The sequence below is a fragment of the Lactuca saligna genome, chromosome 5 (assembly GCF_052625555.1).
Source record: "Lactuca saligna cultivar CGN05327 chromosome 5, ASM5262555v1, whole genome shotgun sequence".
In the NCBI taxonomy this organism is placed as follows: domain Eukaryota; kingdom Viridiplantae; phylum Streptophyta; class Magnoliopsida; order Asterales; family Asteraceae; genus Lactuca; species Lactuca saligna.
Genome location: NC_136421.1, coordinates 11,980,786 through 11,990,803, shown reverse-complemented (window position 1 = coordinate 11,990,803; position 10,018 = coordinate 11,980,786).

Genomic DNA, 10,018 nt, shown 5'->3' with positions numbered 1-10,018 from the left:
TGAACAACTGTCTTCAGAGTAGTTGCCATCTTGACCGTTGGGCCAAAGGCGGCTGGAAGTCCGTTTGCAAACTTCTCAATTTTGGAGAGTTTAATTGGCACCAAGTATGGAAATAACTTCATCCTCACTGTGAATGTAGTAGCATAGTCATCAATGCTCATTCTTCCTTTCTTCAAGTTTTGAAATTTATTGTTCAAATCGATCAGATCTATCTCTGAGCAATACTGCATCTTCAACTACTCCAAGAACGTTTCCCAAGACATCTTCATGGATTCTCCCCATGGCATCGTATTTGCCAACAATTTCCACCAACTCAAGACTCCGGTCTTCAGTTGTCTTACCGCAAAGACGGTTTTCTGCTTGTCGCTACAGTTGCAGCTTTCAAATACCATCTCCATTTCGGAGATCTAGTCCATAATCTCTACTAGTTTTGGGCTTCCTAAAAGACTTGGTGGTTTGGCAGCCAAGAAGTTCTTATACATATGCCCATATCTATCGATTCCCCTCTCCGGGTCATTCCTTCTTGCCACTGGGGGTTCAACTCGGCTTACAGTGTGGCTGTAATTTCCTTCCTCTGACTGTTTGACGATCAGATCAGGTTGCATAATTGGCATAGTAGGTTCATCCCTATTTTCTAGCAACATCTTCCACATCGCTTACCTCTGTTCGGCCATCATAGCCCGAATCATGGCTTATACTCCATCCATTGTGATTGGCTCAGGCGCGGCTACTACTACAACACTTGCTCAATCACTTGGGGTTGAGGTTTCTAATTCCTATTATCATTCACACTCCCAAATCCACTTCGGGTTCATGCCTTTATGATTTATACACCAAATTAGGTAAATTTAGATCTTTATTTATGATATACGTTTAAATCCTCCTTATCACTCCAAAATATTACATGTTAGTTCTAATATCGTAGTCGAATGCTTAGAATCCTGAACACATATGGTTTCTAGATCCGTTCGGCAATAGACCATAGATCCAAACAAATAATAGCATATAAGGCACAAAGCATTTAGCACATAAAATCATATCAGGCATCTTTCCTAAAATAAGCAAGTGCTCGTGTCTAAAATATGGTGGCAACTCATCTCACAATCATTGCTTAGCATTCTAAGTTTAAGCCTAGAAATCCTACAAATTCCTAGTTTGCTTAAACTAATGCTCTGATGGCAACTGTGACATCCCCATTTTCACGGCCATAAAAGCCCAATTTGTTTATGCTTTGTTTAAAAATCAAAGTAACCTTGTAAAGAAAAATGTTGCAGAATTTGTTCCCAAAAGAAAATATGGTAAATATTTTATCAAGGAATTACGAAGAAATGTATTTCATTATATTAAAACATTGGGATGTCATTGTAAATATAGATCAAAAGCATAAACATAACACCATAGGCCTTACAACATTTATTCATATCTACTGGCCTATTTATCCCTCATCAACTCATCTATCTATGCTCTTGTGCCACTACCAGTAATACAAGAAACTCAGTGTGTCAGGCTTAGGAACTTAGTGAGCACATAGGGTTTTCAACCCACAATAAATAATTTTATTATTTTCATCAAATCATTCAACCTGATTACCCGTTCCTGTTATCCTCACTTTATGTACCTAAAACACCTATTATAGGGGACCTAACTAAGGATTTTCATTAGGATGGACACTACTACTAAGGGGTCAACAATAAATGTCCGTAAGGCAACCATGAGGGGGGTGGAGTACACCGGTGAACACATTGTTCACAAACACCTACAGGTTGCGAACCTACTAGCGTTCCACTAGACTATCTAGAATAGTCTGTGGTCATCATCTATACTCCGCTAGATGACTGCATCATCGTCAACATCGATGTCTCTCATCATTTTTTTACACATCGTCTATTACATCTACTCATGTTTTACCCCAACATTTTTGTATATATAAAATACATATACAGTCTAAATCATTTAAAACATGTATAAAAATTTTCATCCAACATAGATATCAAGTAAACAGATAATATGCACACGTAGCACGTAATTAATATAAAATACTTCATATCTATGTGTAACATGAAAGTAACTATGCACTCACCTGTTAAGGTGGTGATTCCGAACTCAGACAGTGCTTCGCTTAATTTATTTTCCTTTGACGAAACCTAGTATCATTACTACTAGATTTTAGTCTAATATTCGTTGTGACTACTTATTATTCTAGATTCATCATTAACTCAAAGTCTACTTCATGATCTATCAACTAAGGATCAGCCAGGCAGGACAGTTGGAGGCAGGATCATTTCGGCATATAGCTTTTTTGAAATCCAACAATCAAACCCAACGTGAGCATTCTAGACACCTCTCCGGTAAGTAGTTCAATCAGGATAATGACTTTGAATCATTGATAAATTTTATTCATAGGTTCATAATAACGATTTTATAAGCTATATTTAAAGTAGGGTAGCATAACTTACTTAGCTAGGAGCTGGGCTCTATAGGGCATAATTTCGTCACTGAATCTTTCTAAGAAAGATTCTAGTAGCGCTTCAATGCTCACCTTACTATACTAAAAACTACAGAAAGAGAAGTTGAATCACATAGGACCAAAATGCTCGAGGGGAAAAGAAGAGAAATACTCTTGAATCAAGAGAATGGTGCAAGAAATATGAGAGCTTAGAGGCTCTTATCTATACTAATTGAATTTTCAAAAACTACCATCTATATTTACTTAATGACCTTATAATTTATAAACGACTAAACACCCCTTTATAATACTATTTTAAATAGATTTAACGATGTACTAAACTAAAGTCAAAATTACTCAACACTAATCTTATACCGACCGCATCATCGATACATTTCTATTGATATATACATTCATACATATATATATATATATATATATATATATATATATATATATATATATGATTTATACTTCATTTTCATACGTAAATACGTTATTATAATTCATAACTCGTTCATACGAATCAATTTTTGACGTTCTTTATATCCACGCATAGCTTTCGACGAGCTCTACAACTTTCGTTTAGAATCCGTCGGCTACTTTTAACTTTATTTTTTTGTCCGTATTTTATAAAATTAAATGATTTTGCTAAAATCGTAAGCTAAAATCATAACTCTCTCATATGGACTTCGTTTTTGGCATTCTTTTTCTCAAAATTCTTATTTTAAGGAGTAATACGATTTTTATTGTGGTGACATTAGCTAAAAGTCAACCATTCTCTTTTTAGCTTTTTAATTCACACATTCCTTATGCGTAATTGACTTTTATATCTTATAAAAATCATATCTAATTCATACGGATCCGGATTTCAACGAAATTTACATTTTCGGGATCGGGACAACGTTTCCTTTCTAAATATGTGTGTGTGTGTGTGTATATATATATATATATATATATGGTTTGGTGCTCTTATTTTTACGATTTACGGACGATTCGGTTGATTTTTCCTATTTTATTATATTTTAATAATCATTAAACACATAATATTCACATAATTCTTCTTTATTAAGTCAAATAGGTTAGAATTCTTGACCCTAACTATTACATGATCATAATAATGCTTAGCCAGAAATGCAGGCGTTACATCATACAATAGGCATACAAAGACATCTCTCCTAACATTCTATCATGCAAAAACTGAGCAGATCCTTAGCCCTATCTAGCATGCGATTCACAGATTCATAGATCAAGGCATATTTGATAACATGTATGGGTAATTTGGGAAAACTTACTTGAACTCGGCTGATTGCATGCACCACACCCTTTCTTATTTTAGAAAAATCCCTTTCTAAAAATATGTTTCTTTTTTAAAAGCTTTACCAAATCCTTAGTTTGAGTTCAGATACACCCGAGAGTACGCCCGAATCCCTCAAACAAAGGCTCTGATACCAACTTGTAATGTCCCAAATATAATGACATAAAATTTCTGTTTTTAGATTAATAAATCCTTAATACATATCTATTCCATAAAACCAAGGTAATTAAGATTTAGCAAAACATCATCAAATCAGAGTAAATCACAGAGGGCGGAAAAATGTGGTGTGTGCTCTGCAATCATCCCAATCTCTACCATTTGAAAACCAAAGTACCTGAAACATGAACTAAAAACGGTAAGCACAAAGCTTAGTGAGTTCCCCAAGACACCACATACCAAACATACATAACTCACATACTGGGCCCCCGCCCTCCATCGAGCCTCGCCCAATATCGAGCCCCGCTCAGATTACAGATCTATCAATCACCAGGCCCCGCCCGATACACACATAATCATATATACGTATAATCATATAAACATATAGCCTTACTAGCACATGAAATGGTCACAAATACTACTGCATACCATATAGTCATCGAGCTCTGTCCGGCATCGGGCCTCACCCAGTAAGCATAAAAATAGGTACTAATCACCAGCATACAATATACTCAGCAGGCCCCGTCTGGCATTGGGCCTTGCTCAGTAAGCCTACCATCTCATAATGCATGCAAGAGTTACGCATACATTAAGAATTATAATATAAAAACCATGGGCCGGTATTGGTTCCTTCGAACCGTTAAACCCAGTGAGGAGACTTACCTCACAGTGTCGAATCATACAGAAAATCCTTGGCTGCTGGCTGATAGATCCCAAACTATCAATATCAAAACTACTCCTAATTAACAATTGGGTTCCAATCCATAACCATATATTCATGCTTGGGGTAAAAAGAACATTTTATCCCTAACCTTACTTGGTCCAAGACTAAGGCCCAAACTCATAATCTGAAAGGCCCAAAAGCCAAATAAATCAACCAAGGTCCAAATATGGCCTAATTTTCCAAATTTGGCCAAACTCGCTACATAGGCCTTACCCTAAAGCCCAACCAAGTTTCCCTAGTACAAAACTCTTGCATTCAGATGGCCCATTAAGAACCCAAACATTGAAGCCCAAAAGAAAGCCCAAACCAGAGGCCCAAAAACACCAAGATGAACATAATGGGCTCAAAAACACCATAAAGGAGGATAAGGGTCGATTTATAGGGTTTTGGGGACTTGGAGGCTGGTAAAGAGGCCATCTCAAAAGACTTGATGTGCTTATATAGGGTACAATCATCAAAATTAAAGTTTTTCCTTTACCCCTGGTATGCCCTGCGTACTCCTCGTACGCTCAGCATACGAGGTCTCACACCCCCAATCCAACCCTCACAGTACGCTAAGCATACATCACATTACACCCAGTCTAATGCCCTTCGCATCAGTATGCCCCGCGTACTCCCAAGGTACACCCCACATACTAGGGTTTCCCCACAAACCCTAGCATATTCTGAAGGCCATAACTTCTTCGTCATAAATTCGATTCCGACGATCCATATATCCATGAAAAGGTAATGAGAAGCTCTACATTTTAATCAACTCATACTTTCCTTACAATATCCCAAAAAAACATCCAATTTCCATAAAAAAAAAAACTTATGCTAACATATTACCAAAATACCCTTTGACCCCAAAGCACCAACCAAATTCCCGGATCATCCAAATTACATCATTCACATCCAAATGAGCCCAAACCTCAACTCTTCAAGGGTCCTAAGCCTGCTAATACCCATTCCTTGATCACCACCCCACAATGGGAAATGATTCGAAACAGGGCATTACAAAAACATTGCGTAATCTCGAATCATGAAACGGTTGATGTGCGTATGTACATTCCCACCTTCGCCATCCGCTAAGTACCTAAAAACATTTAATCCGAAAATGTAAGATAAAGCTTAGTAAGTTCCCTAAAATACCCCATACAACAAAACATATACAATGCATGCACACATTAGCCTTTAGTCTGCCTGAACCACCTCGCAAGGCATATAGGATGCATGGACAGCTCTCCTGAGCCTAGAGTCTAACTAGACCTCGTCGCAAAGCCTACATTATAATTGGACCGTTTTCTTAGGCCTACAGTATGACTAGAATGCTTCGTAAGGCCTACAACACATATGGACCACCTGGGTATCTTGTCCTACAACACAAAGCAGGACCGCCTCTATCCAACCACAATATGTCGACATATGAAAATAGATAAATAATAACCAACAAAGCACGAGTAATCATAACATATCTACCAATTTCACATATTACTACAATAAACCAACATTCTACATATAAGGATACATACTGTAGTACAAAGTAGAGTGAGAAAACTCACTTGAGCTAACCAGAAGATGCTCAATAGCAAAGTCAACAACAAAATAGCTGAAAAAAGCTACCTAAAACCAAAATGAAACTAGTCCTTAGCCAAACACTCAATTCTATCAAATTTTGACCAAAAGTCAAAGTGGTCAAAAAGTCAATGGTCAATAAAAGCGAACGGCTACCACACTGTAAAGAACTCTTGGGCACCTCATGGTTAAGTTAGGACAAAACAATTGAGATGTAGGGCACTACCACGTCATGAGCCGTCCTTAGCCATGTTGTTGTCTCTTGCAACATATCTTTTTCTTTAATAAGAGCTTAATCCCTAAAGAACAAGGTTCATAACATCATATATGGTACTTAATAGCATTAGAATGTATAAAGTTTAAAATTTTAACCATTAGAATGGTCCAAACAACCAAGACCTGAAGTTTAAGTCGCAAAGAGACAAGGAATTCATATTTCTCAATTTAATCCATTAAGACCAAGTTTCCAACCTTCAGATCTGATTCCTTATAATGTCTAAATCGATAAAGTTTCCAACTTTATCCATTAATAAGCTCTAAACAAGCATGATCTAAAATCCTAGACCACAAGATGTCCTAAACACACTATTTTTCATGCATGGAGTAAAGAGGGCTCTTGTATACACTCTCTACTCCACAAGATAACCAAATCTGAACCTAAACATTACTAAAAAGATCAAAAGTTCTCCAAACTCTATGGAACAAGCCTGAAATGGGAGCGATACGCAATAAAATGGATCAAAACACTCAATACACCTAGATCTAATGATGAAATGCAATAAAGCTTGAAACTTTATAACTTACAAAGGTCCAGAAGGTAGATGAAAGTTAAGATCTTCAATTTCCAAGCTTCAAGGATCAATATTGCATGACATTTTTCACTCCTAGACCACCAAAAACACTCTAAAAGTGGATGAGAGGATACGAGAGAAGCTCAAACTATGAAGAGGGAGGCTAGGGTTTCTCCCAAAGAGTTCTAGATGAGATGGAGGCTGAGAAAATGCCCTAAAACATGAATCTTAACCTTTAAATATGTTGAAAACCTTAAAAATCATGGGCTTGGACCTGCCTTGCTTCCACTGCGTGGAAGACAATTCTCCACTCCATGGCGATTTCCACACCATGGAAGACAATTCACCACTCTGTGGTGGTGGATTTTCACCCAAATCCATTGCAGCTTCAAACAGTCATAACTTCTTCATTTCAACTACGTATTCGGTGATGTTTATATGTACGCAAAAGGTATTGACGATCCCCAAAATCACATCTAGTTACTTTTGCCTAAAAACATATTGAACTAAAACAATTAATTCATGCAAGAAGCCTGAAATATCACCTTTTCAATTTCACCCATTGTTATAAAGCACAATTCAAGGAATTTAATCACTTAACCAACATTACGAATAAAAAAATCTATTCATTTGAAGCCCAATACCTTTAATCGATCAAATTATGACTCGTTATCCTGAAACTAGGAACGTTATGGAAACTAGATGTTATAATTCTTCTACACTTAAACTGGATTTTGTCCTCGAACTATGACTCATTTAGAATTCCTAGAAACTATACTAACACATTTCATATGCTCCTTCCAATCACTTCACAAACCAACACATCCAAGCAAAAAAAATTCAGAGACCATGTGGAACCCAACTGATTCCATCAAACAATCCAAACACTTGAAAACATTCAAGTACAACAACTACCTCTCTCTCCCCCAACGATATGACCCCACTCAAAGAGAAACTACTCAAACTAAGAAAAATCTCAAAGCTATGACTGAACCAATTCATACCTCACAAAATTAGGAATCCATCAAGCTAAAACTCTAGGGCCATACATAATGGTTGATGATCATCCAATCGCCATACTTACCCTTAGTACCTGAGCAGGAACACCACTAAATCATGCATAACAATACCTAAAACATTTTGATCAAAATTTCAACCCATCCCAAATTCAAAAATCACCTAAAAGTTCTCAAATACACACTTGACTTCTTGAAAAGTCATCACTATCCCACCTCTCCCATGAGCATAACAATGGTCAATACAAAAGAAAATCTCAGGCGGCATCCACACTCCCATACGCTCAGGGGTACAGCCATCTAAAAATCCATCCAAGATTACTACAATGAACTCCATCACTGGAAACTCAACTCACTCGAAGATGTTCTCGCAACAAAGAATAAAGTTCCACTAAGAAAACTTCACGAGGAATTTCCGATAAGCAACCACAACTTTTCCAACAAGTCAAAATCCTCCCAAAGCCCGACCCAAACCCGTTAGCTAGTAAGCCATCAGTAGTTTTTCCATACTACTCAGAATACCCAAATGTGCTAAAGACCAATTAACCAAACACACAGATCTCCATGACACAACTATCAAGCCAACATACTTAAGTGAAATCCATGATGGTTTACGACACGCCGTGATACCATCCAACCATTGGAATGAGAAGCGCATGGGTCCTCACCGTTCTTTCCATCACCCAACCACATACATGAAGACTTCTAACCAGAACTCGGTGGGCTTATAGGCACACTGCCACCATCCTACCAACCTGCGGGAAACTAATCAACATCTCACTCAACACTTACCAAAACCATACGATCCACCCTATTCTGTAACATGCAACCCTTCCATGGTCCAGGATGCCACCGACGCATCATTAGACGAAAACATGGCCGCACACAACCCAAAAATAAGATAGACAGTTAAATGCCTGCTCCAACTTGAAACATAAAATTTTGCACTCCACATACATCGCTCATGACAATATTTGTTGAGCTTCCAACATTTCACATTTTCCAGGAGAAAACACAATGCTCCCCAGTCCATTTGTTCATTCTTTATCATAACCTTACCCAAGGGTGAAGTATCGGCGGATTGAACAAAACGAAGAACCTCAACCATTAGTAGAAACATCCTCCTAACAACCAAACAAGATCCCACACTTTAAAATGAAGATAAACAGATCCACTAATGTGAAATTAAACCAATAGAACTTCCAAATTCATAAAACAATTCCAAAAATTGCCTACATATGTTTCCAACACCACGGTCGAATCAATCCCAAAACAAATCCAGTCTATGCGAACTGCCAAAATTGGATTCTGCATACGCCACAAACGCCCCTAAAAACTAAACAACATCACTCCAATATCCAAACTCCCAATAACCCAAGACAACTGCCAAATCCAACCTATTATGAACAACAATTCCACAACCAAATAGTCGAGAGTATGCATACACCTTATAGAATTTAGCTAAGGGTTGACGCCTTAATTCCACCTTCAACCGATACAGCCTAAAGCTTTCGAATAACCTCAACTGTTGAAGAGTAAAAAAAATAACCAACGATCAGAAATTGATCGAAAACTAAACCCAATGGTCCCGCACATACTGAATAAATCCATACATAAATGCTCTTATTGAACTCTAAAACCAATCGATAGATCAAAAATTATGTATCTCAACCAAGGATAACTGACCTATACTGCGAGCTAATCATTTTCTTTATATCTGATACCTAACATGAGCAGCTCAAATGATCATCTCTCAAGATCATTGGAACTTCCATAAGGAACTACTAACCACAACAAGGTTCTTGCCAATTAGTTTCCTACTAAGAGGACAACTTATGCATTCTTGAAGACATAATCCTGGTGGCAACTTACTTTGCACTCATAATCTGACAATTCTGAAATTCTTCATGACCATAGAGGACTCTGACGGATCCTTGATAAACGTCATGAGAAAACTTCCTAACCATGAGCACTTTAATGGTAGCCCAACTTCGTCCACTTATGCAATCATTA